Raw genomic sequence first — 20,145 nt, 5'->3', positions numbered from 1 at the left:
ATTTTTCTTCCTATCATCATTTCATAAAAGAAGACATTAAATCAAATCCTAGAAATATAGTAAAGAATAAGTTGAAAGAGGCTTTTCTTTTGTAAGTCCACTTCCTAATGAGAATCATAGTAATGTTATTCAAATATATTTAGTAATAGTGTGCAGTTCTTCAAATGTACATGATGTTGTGCAGTTTTTCATAAAAATAGTTTAATATTATCTATACATAGACTTGCATACACGTATGACTTTTTTTTCCTGAAAGAAAGCATAGAATTAGTCCTACAGCCTCTACATTGTCACATACGTTTAACTGCATATGCAAATCAAAATGGAAAAATTCTGTTGAATTATTTCATATAAACGTTGACTTTAAGTCTTTATTTTTGAGATAACTTATTATTAAATACTTTAATGCCAGTTAATCCACCCGGACTATAAATCCTCTTAATTCTTTCAATTTTCCTTGTTTCAACATCACAATTGTTGTATAAAACAATTATTGTATCATGAAGGCAAGTTGTAAATGCTGCAGTTAGGCTGATATTAGTCAATGGACATCAAGCTGTAGCTGGATTGTTGTCAACTGGGTTCCCTTTCTGAGACATTTTTAAGCGTACAGTTCTTGAATTAGATTAAATATCTAGGCTTGGAAAATCTTTTATTTTTATAATGTTGTAATCTACGTTTAGAGGTTTTTTTAAAATATATATTTTGTTCTACATTATTATACATTATAAAGTGTGCCTTTTTTCTGGGTTCCTTGAGATCATGGATTTAAGACAATACACTGACAAAGCACAAAAACACATTTCTAACATTGCTAGATATGCCCATGGCATCCACCTGTCCCTTTGTTCTGTCTGATTTTTAAAATTATTAGGAAGCAATAAACAACCATTAGTAAATGCTTGTTGTGTGATTGAGCCCCACCGTAACAGCTGATCCATTTTTAAATAAGATTCTTTGCCCAGCTAATAGCTGCTTTGTGAGACAGACTTCTGGCTGATCTAAATTTTAAATTTGCCACTGGTCCAAAAAGTTCTTTTGGGGGATGATAGTTTCTTCAATTTAAATTGAAGGTACTTAGCAACTATTGTGCAAAAACCAGAACAGCAGCAAGAACTATAAGCTCAAGCAAGTTTTAAGTTATTTGCTTAAGTTGTTCACTTCCAAATCTTTGTGATCTAATAGACCACAGTCTACTAGAACCATTGTATTTATGATTATTCTTGTTTTGATCAAATTGATCTTTCAAATATTTTAAGCAAGACATTTTTTGATAGAGACTAATACATACCATACCAGAACTGCAGAAAGGTAAGGAATCAGTATGCATGCTTTGCATCCATCTTTTGCTCTTAGAGGACTGGGGTAAGTGACCATCTCTTTCAGTGGAACTAGCCAGCCAGTATGAACTATATGAGCCGAGAGTTACCTATGTAAAAATATTATTTCTTGGCTACTTAAAAAAATATTGAGAACTGATCACCACCTAGTTGGTGACAAGTATAAATGAACTACAATAATTTCATGTTATTTCATAATCTAATCATTACTTTTTAAAATTCTATAAATTGCACAGTAATAAAAAAAGTTTCTATTTCTGCTCAACGTATTTTTTGAAGTAACTTTTTTGTACTCTCATAAAACAAGCTCAGTGCAAGAGTATTTATGGATTATTTAATCACACATACAGCAGAGTAGCAGATGTACATTTATGGAATTATGTGGTACACTATAAATTGAGCACTGAGTATTACCCACTACTGTCTTAGAAATACTGGTATGTGTGGGGTGTCACAGGAGTCAGTGCTCTCTCCATTCCTACTTAATATCTACATGAATTCACTGGGTGAGCTCATCCGTCATCCTGAGGTGAGGTATCATTGGTATGCTGATGATACTCAACTATACCTCTCTACCCTAGTGAACTAAAGCTGTGCGTGCTTTTTTCCAGTTCCTGGAGGCTGTAAGGGTCTGTTAGGGGGCAACAGATTTCAGCTGAATTCTGTGATCTCTGATAAGACTGAGTGTCTTTGGATTTTGAGGCCCTCTGATTTGAGGATTATGCCATCTTTGGTGCTGAATGGAGTTGCACTGCCCCGAAGAGATCGTGTGCTTAATCCTAGATTCAGCAGGTCGCAGTCATAGTTAGCAGGGTTTTTGCTCAGTTTAGGGTTGTGTACCAGTTGCACTGCTTCCTAGATCGAGGAGCCCTGCTCAGGCACTTATACCCTAGTTACTTCTTGGTTGGACTACTGTAATGTCCTCTACCTGGGGCTGCCGTTAAGGAGTATCTGTAAGCTTCAGCCAGGGCAGAATGCAGCAGCATGAGCAATAATATGTTACCAGAAGAACACATTTTAACATAGGAGTTCCACAAGATGCATTGGTTATCAGTCTGTTTCCAGGTCCAATTTAAAATGTGCTCTTGACCTTTAAATCCCTACATGGCATAGGGCTGAGTTATTTGATCAACTATCTTTCCCTGATTAAATCTGCTCATCACACCAGATTTCAGTACAAAGGGTATGATGCAAGTCCTGTTGACTAAGGAGTTTCATTTAATGGGTAATAATAATAATAATAATAATAATAATAATAATAATAATAATAATCATCATCATCATCATCATCATCATCATCATCATCAACATCAAAGCCTTACCAGAAGTAATTTACAATGTAGAGACAAACCAGGGGGAGTTGGCAGTGAAGGAATCCAGCAGAGATATACAACTGTTCTCATTTGGAAACCAGGCACCTCTTCCTCAGGAAGAACAAAACCCTCTAACTAAAGAAATAAAAGAATTGAAACAAAGGATAACTGAGCATCTAGAACAGCACAAAAACAACAGAATAAGGCTACCTGCATTGAAGCTTGTTCCAAAGAAACAGCTAGTACAAGCATTAAAAGATGCAAATACTGCAATATCAAGTATAAGCACCAATTCACTGCAAGAAACAAACCAACTAATGTACAGCACAGCTGCAGTTATAACTGAATACCTGGCATGCAAAATCAACAAAGAAGAAAAACAAACAGTGCACCAGAAAAATGGAAGGTTAGATTAGAAAATAAGATCAGCAAGTTAAGATCACATGCAAGCAAGCTAGAACAGATGAAAGAAAAGAAGCTGAAGAACAAGAAGACCAAAGAATACCTAATCAAGAAATACCACTTAGAAACAAGGAAGATCAAGGAAGCACTGGAAATAATAAAGCAACAAATAACAGCTATAGCCAGGAAAATCAGTAGATATGAAGCTCGAATTGCAAACTATAGGCAGAACCTCCAATTTCAATCCAATCAGAAACGTTTCTACCAATCCATCAATGGAGAAACTGCAAGGAATCAGTCAGTACCTGACAAGGAAGAAACAGTGCAGTTCTGGAAGCAGATATGGGATAACCCAAAGAAATACAACAAGGATGCGGCTTGGTTAAAAGAGGTGGATGCAAATAAAACAGAAGTTGAAATGAAAGAACTAGTAATAACAACAAAAATGGTAGAAAAAAGAGCAAGGAAAATCAAAAATTGGTCAGCACCAGGTGAAGATGAACTGCATAGGTTTTGGTTGAAACATCTAACTGTTATACACCCACTCATTGCCAAGCAGTTCAACAATATACTACAAGGAGGAGAAATTGAAAAATGGCTAACAACTGGGAAAACCTACCTAATAATGAAAAATCCAGCAAAAGGGGCAACACCAGGCAACTACAGGCCAATTACCTGCTTACCAACAACTTTCAAATTACTAACTGGTGTGGTAGCTGATGCAGTACAACAGCATCTAGTTGAAAACAATCTCTTTCCACCTGAGCAGAAAGGAAACCGCCCCAATAGCAGAGGAACAAAAGATCAACTCCTAATAGACAAAATGATCTTGGAAAACTGCAAGAGAAGGAAGACCAACCTGAATGTGGCATGGATTGACTACAAAAAGGCATTTGACTCTCTGCCACATGATTGGATAATCAAGTGCCTAGAAATAACAGGAGTCAGTAGAAACATCAGAAAATTTGTGCAAAGATCGATGGCACAATGGAAGACACAGTTGCAGATCAATGGTGAGAGGCTGGGAGAGGTTAATATCAAGAGAGGAATATTTCAAGGAGATTCATTATCACCATTACTATTTGTTATTGCACTGTTTCCTCTGTCAACAATACTGAATAACTCAGGACATGGTTATCAAACATCAAAAACATCTGCCAGACTATCCCACCTCCTTTACATGGATGATCTGAAGCTGTATGGAAAAACATCATCTGAAATAGAATCGCTGCTCAACACTGTCCGTATATATAGCCAAGATATTGTAATGGAGTTTGGCTTGGACAAATGTGCCACACTTACTATCAAACAAGGAAAAATAGTGAAAACTGAAGGAATCAAGATGCCCCACGAAAATAACATTAAGAGTCTGGATGAGGAAGAGTACTACAAATACTTGGGTATCCTTCAAGCTGACAACATCAAGCACACTGAAGTCAAGAAAAAGATTAGAGGTGAATACATCAAGAGAGTGAAGAAGATCTTAAAGTCCAAACTCAATGGAGGAAATACCATAAAGGCAATCAACACCTGGGCAATTCCAGTCATTAGGTACACAGCTGGAATAGTGGACTGGACTCAAGCAGAACTAAAAGCAATGGATAGGCAGACCAGAAAAATAATGACAATGAATCATGCCCTTCATCCACGCAGTGACATTGATAGACTTTATCTACCAAGGCAAATAGGTGGGCGTGGAATGCTACAAGTACATCAGATGGTTGAAGAAGAAAAAATGGCTTTTGAAGAATATCTGAAGAACAATGATGAAGATGCACTGAAATTAGTATATCAGGAAGGCTTACTAACTACTGGAGAGACCAAACTGGCCTACAAGAAAGACCAAATGAAGAACAGAATAGAGGCATGGGAAGACAAAGCACTACATGGCCAATACATGAAAAAAATAGCTGGGAAAGCAGATAATAATAAAACCTGGCAATGGCTAAGAGCAGGAAAATTGAAGAAAGAGACCGAGGGACTAATTCTGGCTGCACAAGACCAAGCCTTAAGGACAAATGCATACAAAGTCAAAATTGAGAAGACAGCAACAGACAGTAAGTGCCGCCTATGCAAAGAAGCTGAAGAAACAGTGGACCACTTGGTAAGCTGTTGCAAGAAGATTGCACAGACTGATTACAAGCAGCGGCATGACAAAGTAGGAACAATGGTGCATTGGAAGATCTGCAAAAAATATCATTTGCCTGTAAGCAAAAACTGGTGGGATCATAAAATAGAGAAAGTCATAGAAAATGATAAAATTAAACTGCTCTGGGACTTCAGAATTCAAACAGACAAGCACCTGCAACATAACACCCCAGACTTAACAATTGTCGATAAGAAAGACAAAAAAGTCTGGATAGTGGACGTGGCAGTGCCTGGAGACAGCAAAATAGACGAGAAAGAACTGGAGAAGATAACAAAATACAAAGATCTACAAATAGAAATAGAAAGACTGTGGCAAAAGCAAGCAAGGGTAGTACCAATAGTAATAGGCTCCTTGGGTGCAATCCCAAAACAACTGGAGCACCACTTGAACACCATTGGCATTGACAAATTCGCTATTAGTCAATTGCAAAAGCCGGCCTTACTAGGAACTGCTTCCATCTTGCGACGATATCTGTAATACCATCAAACATCCACACCTGCCTATCCCAGGTCCTGGGTAAGGACTCGATAGGTAGACAAAATGCCAAATCCAGTCTGAACATCTGGCTGACTGTGCGATGATCCAAAATAATAATAATAAAAGTTGGAAGGGACCTTGGAGGTCATCTAGTCCAATCCCCTGCTCAGGCAGGAAACCCTATACCATTTCAGACAAATGGCTGTCCAGTCTCTTCTTAAAAACTTCCAGTGTTGGAGCATTCACCACGTCTGGAGGCAGGTTGTTCCACTGGTTAATTGTTCTAACTGTCAGGAAATTTCTCCTTAGTTCTAGGTTGCTTCTCTCCTTGATTAGTTTCCATCCGTTGCTTCTCTTCCTGCCTTCAGGCGCCTTGGAAAATAACTTGACTCCCTCTTCTTTGTGGCAGCCCCTGAGATATTGGAATACTGCTATCACGTCCCCCCTCGTCCTTCTCTTCATTAAACTAGACATACTCAATTCCAGCAGCCTTTCCTTATATGCTTTAGCCTCCAGTCCCCTAATCATCTTTGTTGCTCTTCTCTGTACTCTTTCTAGAGTCTCAACATCTTTTTTACATCGTGGTGACCAAAACTGGATGCAGTATTCCAAGTGTGGCCTTACCAAGGCATTGTAAAGTGGTATTAATATTTCATGTGGTCTTGATTCTATCCCTCTGTTAATGCAGCCCAGCACTGTGTTGGCCTTTTTGGCAGCTGCTGTTCACTGCTGGCTCATATTTAAGTGATTGTCCACTAGGACTCCAAGGTCCCTCTCACAGTTACAGTAGTCCCTATACCAGTGATGGCGAACCTTTCAGAGACCCAGTGCCCAAACTGCAACCCAAAACCCACTTACACATCGTTGAGTGCTGGGTGGGTGTGACCCATTGGGTGGGTGTGGCTGCGATGGTAACGGCAGACTGGGTGGGAGTAAAAAGTTCAATCAATTCCAACTTTGCAAGATCTTTTTTTTCCCAGCAAGAAGTTGAAATTGACTGATTGAACCTTTTTTTTTTTTTTTTGCACATGGCAGCGGAGGCTAAAGCGAAAAGGTTTTATAAAACCAAGCTGAAGGCCTAAGACTGGGGCGACGGCGTGCGTGCCCATATAGAGAGCTCTGAGTGCCACCTCTGGCACCCGTGCCATAAGTTCGCCACCACTGCCCTATACTATACCTGTACATTTGGGTTTTTTTGCCTAAATGTCGAATCTTACTTTTTTCACCATTGAATTTCATTTTGTTAGATAGCGCCCAGTGTTCAAGTCTGTCCAGATCCTCCTGTATCCTAAGCCTGTCTTCTGGAGTGTTGGCTATTCCTGCCAGCTTGGTGTTGTCTGCAAATTTGATGATTTCCCCATCTATCCCCTCGTCCAAATCGTTGATGAAGATATTGAAGAGCACTGAGCCCAGAACAGAGTCCTGGGGCATCCCATTACACACTTCCCTCCATGTAGATGCGGTTCCATTGAGGACCACACGCTGAGTACGGCTGGTCAGCCAGCTACGGATCCATCTGGTGGTGATGCTGTCTAACCTACATTTTTCTATCTTATCAAGTAGTAGGTTGTGATCTACTTTATCAAATACCTTACTCATGTCCAAGTAAATTATATCCACAGCATTCCTCTGATCCACTAATTTTGTCACTTGGTCAAAGAATGCAATAAGATTTGTCTGGCATGATCTCTTTTTGACAAACCCATGTTGGCTTTTAGTAATGACTTTGTTTGCCTCTAGGTGTTTGCTGATTCATTGTTTGATTTTCTTTTCCAGAATCTTCCTAGGTATTGAGGTCAGGCTGATAGGTCTGTAGTTTCCTGGGTCCATTTTTTTTCCTTTTTTGAAGATGGGAACTACATCAGCTCTTTTCAATTTATGGAACATTTCCCCCTCTAATTGAAGCTTCCTCATCTCCCAAAGCTGGTTATTTCAGCAGGTACTGTATGGGAACTGGTGAAATATTAAGATAGCTCTTGAGTAGTTAACAGATTCTCTTCGCCTAATTTCTTTTATGCTGTTTTTGTGACATTTATAATTTTAAAGTTAACTTTGTTTTTAACCTTATTATACGTTGCTCAGAGTTACCTGATTGTGAGATAAGAGGTTATATAAATATGACTTACAAACAACTAAAAATGAACTTACCCTAATTGTTTTCTTTCTTATTTTTGTGGTTATTGATGTTTCTTAATGGAAGATTTCCCCTTCACTCCCTTCCCAGTATAAATATATTTGGTATGCATTTAACAAAAACAATTATTAAATGCATACCAAATATTCAGAGGGATTTTTATTCTTCTGATAGCTCTTATTCATGCTCTATAATTGTCCCTGACATAACTAACAGTTGTTAGGGAATGCCTTTACTTCTCCTCTTTTATTGTGTTGGTGAGCTGCCAACCAATGACCTTGTTCAGGGTAGCCAATTCCCTTTTGGGGAAAAGCCATCAATTATATGCCTGCCTGGCCACTGGGACCAATTTGCATAGCACAAAATTGCTCCAATTTGCTAGGTTCATGACATTTTTTGACATTTCATGAATGGAATCCTAGGACAACTGGAACCACATGTTGTATTATCTGGAATTCATTCTGAAGTGGATCGGATGTTCTCTAATTTCTCTTCAACCCACCTATGTTTTAGACTTATGCCCTTAGTTTCTTCATGGATTAGGGGAGCTATGCGGAGTTGGTTCTCGGTGTGTATTAAGTTAATGCCTTGCTTTAGAAGGTAGTTCCAGAGCTTGAAAGGTGATGTACTTCCTGCCTAAAATGCCACTTTGACTTGGCCAACTTTGATTATTAGTCCCATCTCTTACCTCTTTTTATGGGATATTATTGAGATTTTGGTCATTGAATATCTCCAGAGCACCCTAATGGATTATCCGGATCTATATGGTCTGGATTCTGAATGGAGCATGGGAGAGGCAACATTGGAGGGACTTCAGTAGAGGTAATGTGCCCCTCTTAATCCTTTTAGATCCTTGGATAATCATCAAACAAGGATCCAGATATCCTTCTGGATCACATGAAAGCGTTGAGAACTGAAAGCACTGTTTTACAGTAATCACACTCCTTCCACAGGAAACATTTCCAGACTCTAGTTGCTGGAGCACAGTGATGATGCAGGCTGTTACTGTACTGTCTTATGGAGAGCTACATGTTCTCTCTGTTCTTTTTATTTAATTCAGTATTGCATGCAAATGTTGCTCAATTCCAAAATCACCCCTGAATTTCCTCCCTGATTTTTCAAAGAGTGTATGGTATTTAGCCCATACTTCAGGGAGTATGGGCTAAATATCAGTCACCAGAACAATCAGCCATGCAACATTCATCTGAGTTCCAGTTTATTGCCCCTCATCAATCCATTGCCATGCTCTGATATTGATTACGATAATTCACTGCCTTGCCTGGATTGGGTGAATTAGATAGTATTCTATAGTATGAAAAATTCAAATGAACTCCAGGGAGTGCCATGACTCAACTTCCCCAGAAAAGAGCTGTAGCCTCCTATTCATACTACCAGTCAAGTAGGAGCCAACCCACTGTAAAACAGTGAACTGAACTCAGAAGATTTTCTTGATGTATGGAATAAAAAGGTTGATGATTGAACTTGCTAAATGCTGTATATTTGAGTCTCTTTTCCCCTGGCAACATTAGTTTTATTTCTGAGATCTCTAGATGTTGTTTTTAAGCTCTATAAGCTTCCCTGATATGCTTGGTAAGTGGTACCTTGGAAACTGAATAAACAAAGAAATGAAGAATTACAAGCAACCTGGAAGAATCAACAGGATTGCATGTTGTCTCACACATAAAGGGGTCTTTGAGGATTTATCCTTTTTTGAAATTTTTCTTATGACCAATATGTTTTAAAGATGAGACATTTTATTAGGCCAATTGAAGGTTATTAAATAATGTGCAAACATTTGAGCTTTCGTAAATATATATAGGCAAGATAATTTAAAATCCCAAACTCAGACTGGAGGAGAAAATTGTTAGTAGTGCACCTTTATCAGATTCAAATAGGGTATTGGCTTTGAGTTGCACCAAGAACTCTCCTATGCTATTTGGAAAGTTAAATCTATGCTCATTATATAAAAGTTTCAATGGAACAAAATTGGATAAGATTACTTTGTAATGAAAGGGCATACATATTATCACCTCACCCATAAGTTTCAAGGTTATTTCAGGGATGTGCATTGGATTCCATTCTAGTTCCAGACTGCAGTGAAACTCAATTTCTGATATATATCTTCAGTTTAGAGATATTGTAGGAATAGATAGAAAATACGGTACTGTCTTTTATATTTTTGCTTCAGCTCTACTGAATTCTGGAAAAATACCACCATTACCAAAATATCACTATTTCATATGAACATATGAACATCATTGTACACTCATCCCTCAGTTAGACATTTGGCATGGCACTATGACCGCAATAAACTTTTTTTACTGCCTGTCTCAAAGGCACAGAGGCATTCGTTTAAAAAAAATGATTTTTTTTTTGAGAGAATAGGTCAAAACTCATGCTCCAATTTCTATACAATTTGACATGCTTCATTGTTTCATAAACTTCTAGCCAATCTGTAAACTTCCTGCCATTCTGCTGAAAAACAAAAGTGACCATTCAAGTTTTTCTATTTTAGATTATAGGATAGTGAACATTTATTTTCCCTGTATTGTGCTATGGACCCAGACAGTGAGTCAGATGAAACTATTCTGGATAGTCCTGAACTGGGCTGTTTTCATGGTTCTGAATTAAGTGGTAATTTTCCATATATAATTTATTCAGTAGGTGAATTTAGCAAAGCTCTTTCTTTGGTTTTATAAGCTGGAAGTCATATTCAAGTGCACTTATTAGTAAGTGTTTAGCATTTGATCTTAAATCTTCCCACAAAGTTATTGTTTTCAAATTCAGATTCTAGTTTGGGCTATATTATTTTCATTGGATTACATTTACTTTGTGTTTTACTTTTACACACTATTGTGCATATTGCATTATGTGCAGAGATCTGCTGGTTTATACAGTGGTTTACAGTATGGTTGCTATATATAGCCTTTTGTTGAAACACCTATTATGAATGGACATTTGTGAAATAAAACAATAAATGTTGCACTGTACATTTCTGTTATCTTGGCAGAGCATCAAAATGAAATAGCATATATTTTGTATTCAGGAGTCACAAGAAGCCACTTGTTTGGGCAGCTACAGAAATTGAATGAATGGATGGATGGATGGATGAATTTATTTTGGAATTTCAAGCTTTGGTTGAGGAGAAATACTTTAATGCTCCATAATACTTTCATGTAATATTGTAGCTGATCAATTTGTTCCTTGCATGGTCAGTATGTTTCACTAGCCACTTACTACGCCTTCTATTGTAGGTATATGGTTCAGTGCATTGCTTCCAGAAGTTTTAGGGCAGGTTGATAAAATTACAAGCTGCCTCAATTTTTATAAAAATAATCAAGGAAACATTTAAGTTATATTTTGTAATAGTGCTTCTGGATTGATAAATATTATATTAACATGTTCTGCATTGCATAGAGAACACTAGGTAATAAGAGTCTGACTATAACTGTCCTATCCTTTGTAATATCTTGGTGTTTGGGTTTTTACCCAATGGAGAATGAAATAGAAATGAGAGGGAGCGAGGGAGGGAGGGAGGGAGGGAGAAAGAAGGCTATGGTTTCCATGTGATAGAGGATACCTGGCCTGCCTTGGCACCTGATGCATGTTTGATCTGCAAATGTTGCTTATCCTTGACCTAGAGCAGCGTTTCTCAACCTGTGGGTCACGACCCTTTTGGGGGTCGAACGACGCTTTCACAGGAGTCACCTAAGACCATCGGAAAACACATATTTCTGATGGTCTTAGGAACTCTGCTCCTCTATCCGGCCGTTGCCGCCCTCCTCCGCCGGCTCCTCCGCCTTCAGGGTGCCCTTCTCCTCCGCCTCCAGGGTGCCCTTCTCCTCCGACAGCGTCTGTTCCTGCTGCCGCAGCGCCATCACATGCCCCTCCTGGGCTGGCTCAGTGGTCGAGCCGAGCCTGGGCCACTTTTGGCGCTGCCGCTAGGCTGCTCCGCCACTACCGGCTGAGGTGTGGTGCCGAGCCGGTCTCCATGCCTCCTGGTTGCCCGGCCACGCTCCGCCCCCAGCCGCGCTCCACACTGTGCGGGAGCCTCCCCCACACCGTCTGGCCCGCCTCCCTCAACATTGGAGGCTACTTTGGCCCTCTGGAGCCGGCGTGGCCGTGGGGTTGCCGGGCAGGAGTGGCTCCTTCCCAACTCACCGGGCTCTGGGCCTCGGAAGCAGCCTGGGGGTGGGGAAGAGGGCGAGGCGGCGGCGATGCCCGCATGTGTGTCAGAAGCCAGCAGACCGGGCCGGGAGGGGAGAAGTGATGCCTTCCAAGCGGGAGCTGGCGCTCCGGCCACGCCCCTCTCACGTGCGATGGGCTGCGCGGCGTCAAAAGGGACTCCCGCGACTCCGCCACTGCGATGGTGCTCAGGAGGCTGGAGGGCAGGTCCCAGGGGGGTGGCTGGGAGAGGGCAAGAGGTGCTGGGATGAGGATGGGCTCCAGGTTGGCGGGTGTGAGAGGGCGGCCGGTAGCTCAGAGGCGCGTGGATCCTCCGCGCAGCTTCCGAGGCCCCGGATATGCTGCCGCTTGGCTCCACCAGGCTCTCCGCCAGGGCCTCCCCCCCTCCCCGGGCAATTGTGCGGAGCTGCTTGTGTGTCCTTGGCAGCGCCTCCCCCCTTCAATCTCCTTCTTTCTCCATCTCCTTCCTTTCCCCTTCAATCTTCCTTCCTTCCATCTCCATCCCTTCCCCTTCAATGTCTCTTCTTCCCTCCTTCCTTCTTCCTTCCTTCCTTCCTTCCTTCCTTCCTTCCTTCCTTCCTTCCTTCCTTCCTTCCCCCTTCATTTTCCTTCCTTCTCCATCTCCTTCCTTTCCCCTTCAATCTCTCTCTCCTTCCTTTCTTTCTTCCTTCCTTCCTTCCTTTCTTCCCCCTTCAATCTCCTTCCTTGTCCATCTCCTTCCTTTCCTCTTCAATTTCCTTCCTTCTCCATCTCCTCCTTTTCTCCTTCAATCTGCCTTTCTTCCTTCAATCTCCATCCCTTCCCCTTCAATCTCTCTCCTTCCTTCCTTCTTCCTTCAATCTCCTTCCTTCCATCTCCATCCCTTTAATCTCTCTCCTTCCTTCCTTCCTTCCTTCCCCCTTCATTTTCCTTCCTTCTCCATCTCCTTCCTTTCCCCTTCAATCTCTCTCTCCTTCCTTCCTTCCTTCCTTCCTTTCCCCTTCAATCTTCCTTCCTTCCATCTCCATCCCTTCAATCTCTCTCTCCTTCCTTCCTTCTTTCCCCCTTCATTTTCCTTCCTTCTCCATCTCCATCCCTTCCCCTCAATCTCTTTCTCCTTCCTTCCTTCCTTCAATCTCCTTCCTTCTCCATCTCCTTCCTTTCCCCTTCAATCTTCCTTCCTTCCTTCCTTCCTTCCTTCCTTCCTTCCTTCCTTCCTTCCTTCCTTCCTTCCTTCCTTCCTTCCCCTTCCCTCCCTCCCAACATTTTTGAGCAAGGAAGAGTAAACTTCTCCAGCAAGCATTGCTATATTGTTTTTGTGATTAATCACTATGCTTTAATTATGTTCAATTTGTAACAATGAAAATATACCCTGCATATCAGATATTTACATTACTATTCATAACAGTGGCAAAATTACAGTTATGAAGCAGCATCGAAAATAATTTTATGGTTGGGGGTCACCACAACATGAGGAACTGTATTAAAGGGTCGCGGCATTAGGAAGGTTGAAAACCACTGACCTAGAGGCTGTACATCCTGATACTATTTTGGGAAAAAGGCAGAGAATATAAAAATACTGTACTGAAAATATCCTAAATACTGTAGTAATTTTATAAATATGCTTTCAACATCAGTTCCAGTAAAATAGTTGTACTTAGTATCTTCTTGAGATATATGAAATAACTGTATATATTGGTCTGCACTGAACTTTCTATTTGTAAAACAGTGGTTCACAACCTTTTTAATGCCGCGCCCCCCAACCGGTTGTAAGTCGAGGACTAAACCTGTCATAAGTCGAGGACTAAACCGGTTGTAAGTCAAGGACTAAACCGGTCGTAAGTCGAGGACTACCCAACCGGTCGTAAGTCAAGGACTTTCCCTGCCCGGGAGCGCCGCGTATGCGTGGTGCCACCCCCTGGGCCGGCCGAGGCGTAGCTGGCAAGCGGCAGAGATGGAGCAGGCCAACCACCGGCTGGGCCACCAGCTGGCCCAGCCAAAGGGAGGTAAGGCACCTGCCAGAAAAGGGGGAAAAAATGGCGGACAGCCTTGCTGGCGACTCCCGTGAAATGGTCGATCAACTCCAAAATGGGGTCACGACCCATAGGTTGAGAACCGCTGTTGTAAAAGCTTGTTTCTCATATTCTTGCTTTTTTCATTTTGAGAGACCCTCTATAAAGTATCTGAATTATTGATTATTATCAGTGATAATTGTGTGGTTGTGGGACACTGCTTTTTTAATTATAATTGTTTTTAATAGCACCTCATGACTGGAAAATTAAGAAATAAATTATGTTTTTTATTATAGATATATGAGCTGTACTATCAAAACATTATAAGGAGTTCAGATACATGAACACTGGTTATATGGTATGCTGACCATATACTGTTAGTGGTGTATAAGAATATAAATGTTAATTTTGAATCTGAAACAAATTATCAGAAACTGGATGTTCTTTTGAACTACTTCAGACTGGCTGTGGTTTACCTGAAAAATTTTGGTTGTCCTGGGTTTCAGCCAAAACAAAACTCAGATCATAGAGTGATTTTACGGAACAAATAGGAAAAGACCAGTTACCCTTCTGCTCCTCCAAATGGTCTATGTCAGTTTGCCCTCCTTCCATTTTTCTAAAACTTCCCATCTATGGTTCCCCTCAGCTGACTCTGTTGCCAGTGGCTCATCATGTCCCACCAGCCTCCCCAGACTTGATTTTTCCCCCCTCATCTTCCCTTCCCTCGTTCCCCGGATTCCTTCAGATGCTATCATCAAATGGCCCAATGTGGAATATTCTGTCAGTACAATCGGTTCTCCAGTGTTCTGATTGTCTAACTAGGCTATTTACGCTGTCTTTGCTATTGGCAAACAACCCCCTTAGATTCAGCAGTGTCTGAAAAAAGTGCAATGATTCCTAAAAGAGTATATGTGCCTGGTGCAATACATACTAGTGATCCAAAATCTGACACAATACCGTATATGCCGGCATATAAGGCGACTTCCGCAAGCGCTAAAATCGGCACCAAAGATGGGAGTCGTCTTATACGCCGAGTCGTCTTATACGCCGGAAATACTGGTAGTTTCCGGCATATGAGATGATGTTCTAGGAATGTGGCTCAGCGACAAAAACGGGGGTCATCTTATACGCCAGGTCGCCTTGTACGCCGGCATATACGGTATATAAACTCTGGCTTTTACATAATGATATCATCACTCAAGTTTCATCATTTACCCTGATGGATTCTTCTTTATAATGTTAAATTATGTTAAATAATGTTTATAAAATATAAGAAAATATAATAAGTAAACTTTTCTTATAAGACTGAGTTTCAAACTATATTGAAATATCTTTAATTTCACTCATTTCCTTTCTTCTCTTTATAGTGTGTTATCACATAGGGAGCATTACCCAGTTAAATATAATATATTGCCTGCTGACTCACATTATAGGCTGGTAGTTGGAGTATTTGAAAATGTTCTGTGTAGGAAAACCTGAACATACTGTAGATGCCTTGTTTAAAAGCAGAGTTGTAATTGTTTCAATATGAACAATATGAAATTTAAGCAATCCTCATACATTTCACTGATGAACAAATATGTAAGAATATTGTTTTTGTATAATTGCATTAGATTTTATGGGAAGTAGCTGTACAAGAAATCAGTATTAAGTTTGGAAAAAAAGTGAAGTAAAATACAGGAAACATCAGTATAAGATAACTAAGCTTGCAATCTTATATATACTTGTTTATACCTACATAGGAATGTATTGTAATTATATTTCTTTAATAAATATTGCAGCTGTTTTTATATGTACAATTATCAACAACTTACATTACTTATTATGAAGAGCTTTCCAAGGTAATTTAGTTAAATTCTTACATTTCTAATATTTAGGGGTCCTAGTGTGTGAGATAGCAGATTATAAATGGGTTAAATAACATTTTATGTTACTTTTATAACAATTAAAATAAATAAAATAAGCAACATTAAGCAAGAGTTTAAATCTTTGGTTTTATATGCCAGAAAATAGATTAAGCAACCTTGCATTAACAGTCACAGCTCTGCAAAATCTCCAGCTCACTGTTGTGACCTTTACCCTTTTGTATCCTGGGACACTCATTTTGTCTTTGTGCTCAAGTTTATTCATGATGGTTATGTTTTCCTCCCAATCACATATGTGGTGTTGTTACAGAGAGAACAGATAAATTATTTTCAGCTGGCAGCCCTGCCAAGTTTGAAGAAAGAATGTTAATAGTGTGTACAAGAGAAACTTGTTAATCTGGGGCTTTTCCATAGTATGCTGAGGACAAGAAGCAATCCCCTACAAAATTTAAAAAAATGGTTTTCAGGTAGTTTTTACAGTAAGGTAGTCATCAGATGACCTAGTTAATAAAAATAATGCAGTAAGTTAGCTCTTGTGCTCTAGATTGTAAATTGTGCTTAGTATTTTTTCAGTGTGCCTCAGTATATGTCTATATGTTTGTCTTTTGAATTATTTCTAGGTTGGTGTCAACTGTATTCAATACTGTAATTATTCAAAGATTTTGGTGTTGGGGTAGGAAAAGTTTGCTTTCCTTGTCATTACATTTCATTTTTGTTCTGGTCATTGGATAAGTAGCTTAAAATTCATACAAAACACAATTTATTTTTCTTTTTTCATTTTGATAGAACATGTTTCCTCAACATCTTACATTTTAATAATTGTATTTTCATTATTTAGAATTCCTACTAAAGATTTTGAAAACAATTTCTAAAGCAGTTTTTAATATATCCTTTGGTCTGTCATCTCGTGTTATTAAGCAAAGCATTCTATATTATATTTCTAATATATATTTCTAATATGCCCACTTTTCTAAATCCTAATATGCATTGAAATGTAAGGAATATAAAACTATATAAAAACATTGGTGTTTTTAATGTGATACTAACTTTTTCAAATTTATTTAACAAATTTATTTAGGGACCTTAGAGATAACTTGCAATTGCTTTTTCTTATATTCTTGATATATTCAGTTTTGCTTCCTATTTTCTGTGGAATATAGGTGGACAGTTTTTGTTTTTTCAAATTATTGCCTCTGTATAGCTCAGAAGAGGGATTGTTGAATGGGCTGTTCCATATAAAGATATGCCACTCCCGCTTACCTGATAATTCTATTAGCAAGGTTTTGTGGCTTTATCAATAAATGCTGAATAAAATAATCTTTTCCCAGATATGTTTATTTTAGTTTAATTATGCTTGTCCTTTACTGCCAGTTTACCTCTGCAACTTTATCAACATGTCCAGTCAGTTTAAAAAATGGTAGTTCTGCTGAATATTTATCACTTTTGGATCTACTATCACTAGTTTAGAAGTTCTTAGGTGAACTCAGTAACCTTTGATTCACCTCTGGAGAGTTTGATATTTTTCTCTTTGCAGACGCTCTGATTCATCTTCCTCAGTTGTGCAGGAATTAAAGCAGCTACCAGTGGAGAAAGGAAACCATAAGTTGTCATGATGCCTCTGAAATCAGCAGTCACCCTTTGAAGGGACTTTTCTTTTTAGGAATAGATAAACCACATTCTGTTTCTCACTTGGCTTTCCTTTGTGTCTTCGAATGAAGGTCTCTTGAATTCTATCTTATTTTAACCAAGGTAAGATTCTGAAGTTGAAATATTCTAGAGTTCATTGAGGTTTTAGCAACCTTTCTAACTTCTTGTTATTATCCTAAGCAACTGATATCTAATACTTCTCTATTTATTAGGCAAAGAAGTGGGGAAGCACAGGTGATAACAGATGTGAAAGCTTTTATTGTAACTAATCAGATATCAAACAAGGGGCTAGTTTTGAGCAAATGTCTGGAATACTCTATTTTAAGATTAAGTTTAGAAGATCTAAATTCAGCGGTTTATATTTAATTTCTCTTTATGATGATAAATCAGAAGTGTTCATATCCTGAAACATAAAACAGTAGCATAAATAAATTTGGAGCTAGAAATAGTAAAATAACAAAAAATAGTAAAATAAGACATCCAATAGTGAAAGGTTTACATTTGAGGGAATTATTGGTTTAAAAATAATTCTTATAAAAGTCTTATAAAATAATTTATAAGACTTTTTGAGAGAGAAACTGGGTCATCTCTCAGAACAACTTACTTTTCCTGAAATATCCTTTAAATTATTTGAAGAAATTGAAGCTGTATTGGTTTTTCTCAGGGTGTATCTTGCTTGGTAGACCTTCATGAGAAATTTTAGAATTTCACAAGGCTGAAAATGTAAAAGGTACTTTTAAACATCAACTGCTGCCATAATGATAAACAAGCATTGGGGCAAGATATAACTTTAACTGTTAATCTCATTTTTTTTTTTGAGAAGTGGGTAAGCACATGTCTTGTTACATAGTTCTGAGTCTTAAAATATGATTGATTAGGTAAAAGTCTTTCTAAATAGGATTGATTAAAACATCAGTTTCCTACCATCTTGAAATGGAAAATACACAAAAACTATATGCTACCTTTATAAACAAAGCCCACAACTCTGCCTGTATATTTGATGTGGTCTGCACAGTTTGTAGAATGCTTCAATCCTCTGAAGTGTTAATTGTGGTACTTGGCAATACATATACAAATGAAATAAAAATTTACTCATTCTCTTTTAGGAGTAAACATCATTCCCAGATAAATTGCGGCATAGTTCATCCTACAACATTATTTCCGTCTTCCTTTGATTAAGTTCACTTTATTTTAATTCTATCAAATACCTCATAATTATGAAGAATTCCATCTAACTTCTAGTTTTAACCTAAACCTGGAAATCAAAATGAAGCTTCTAGACCAGGGCTGGGCAATTAGTTTTCCCAAGGGACTGTTATGGAGGGCTGCTGTTGTCTCACCTCCGCTGTTGTCCCGCCTCTAACCCACCCACTGCCACCCTGATACCATTCACCACCGCCATCACTCCACTCTCCACTGCTGCCTCCATGGGCCAGACAGAGACAACCAAAGGGCTAGATGTGACCCACGGGCTGTAAAATACTCAGGTCTCTTCTAGACAAGATAGTATAAGAATCATACTTCCAGTTCTTTTTTCTTCTCTGTTGTGATATATAAATAAACTGTTGTAGAACGAGATAAAATGCCTCCAGATTCTTTATGCTGTTATCTATCTTATTATTGCAAGAAATATCCTTTGAGAATGTTCCAAAACTTCAGCTAGTGCAAAGAATAGTCAGGCTGCTTTCTAACACAAATTTTATTGACCATAGAACATCTGTCTTGCATTATCTGGGTAGTTCCTATTTTGTTTCCAGTTAGGCAAAATTACACATGGTTGCTTTCCTATAATTCCTCAAATTGCTTGAAACCATAACATTAAAATGCTGTTTCCTTCCATACAGTCATCTCTTAATTAAAGATGAACTTATCTACTTATCACAAGAAGTATCTGAATTAGATGGCAAAGTCCACCATAGATAAAAACAGCAAATGGATTTCTCTCATTTAGCCAGAAATGAAAGGCATGATGTTTCATGGAAGCATTGAAGCACCCTGATTCTTCCACAAGTATGAAACATTCATGGAGTGCATATAAAAGATTTAAGGGGTTGGGGAGCAAAACCCACATGAAATAGCATTCCCTTGGTGGCAAATCTTAAATACTTATGTCATACCTAGTGAGAAGAATTGGCAGTAAAGAAATTGAATAGAGTAATTTTGATCTTTCAAAAATTGCTCACTATATACTATGATGCTTATGAAATGATGAATTAGAAAGATGGGGGATAAAGTTCCCATTATTTTTTTAATGAGTTCAAGATCTTTATTTTCTTTTTAAAAGCTATGCAAGTTATTAATAAATATTTTTTAAAACATATGCAAGTTATCAATAAGTTATTAGAAGTATGCAAGAATGATACATAGGAGCATTTCCTAATTTGTTTACATAGGAGCCCTTATTTTTACTTTTACTTTTTTGCTTTTTATAATTCTGAAGTTTTTAATAATATTAATATCTGGTCTCTAGCTGCTGTTACTCAATGCTAGATCAGTCTGCAATAAGGGTTCTCTTATGAGAGGGCATACTTAACATGTAATAGTGAAATCTGGCTTTTTCTGGTAAGATGATAGCCATTTTGGAAATACGTTCAGTGGGGTTTTGGGTATGGTATTAGCTGAGAGTCCATGGCGGGTGTGAG

The 20,145-nt window shown here is 38.7% G+C and overlaps 1 protein-coding gene across 5 annotated transcripts in view; it reads left to right on the top strand.

Moving 5' to 3' along the window:
* Nucleotides 1-20,145, top strand: part of CHD7 (chromodomain helicase DNA binding protein 7) — a 204,175-nt gene that overhangs the window by 28,013 nt on the left and 156,017 nt on the right. Inside the window, exon 3 of one of the 5 annotated variants that reach the window (XM_039335763.1) lies at nucleotides 17,391-17,605. The exons of the other annotated variants lie outside the window; for them this stretch is intronic. The gene's annotated coding sequence lies outside the window, so the exon portion shown is untranslated. The remainder of the gene's footprint in view (nucleotides 1-17,390; nucleotides 17,606-20,145) is intronic. 5 annotated transcript variants of the gene reach the window in all.

Source organism: Crotalus tigris, unplaced genomic scaffold (genome assembly GCF_016545835.1).
Source record: "Crotalus tigris isolate CLP2741 ecotype Arizona unplaced genomic scaffold, ASM1654583v1 scf7180000017546.9332058, whole genome shotgun sequence".
NCBI classification, from domain to species: Eukaryota; Metazoa; Chordata; class Lepidosauria; order Squamata; family Viperidae; genus Crotalus; species Crotalus tigris.
This window is presented reverse-complemented; position numbering and strand designations above follow the sequence as displayed.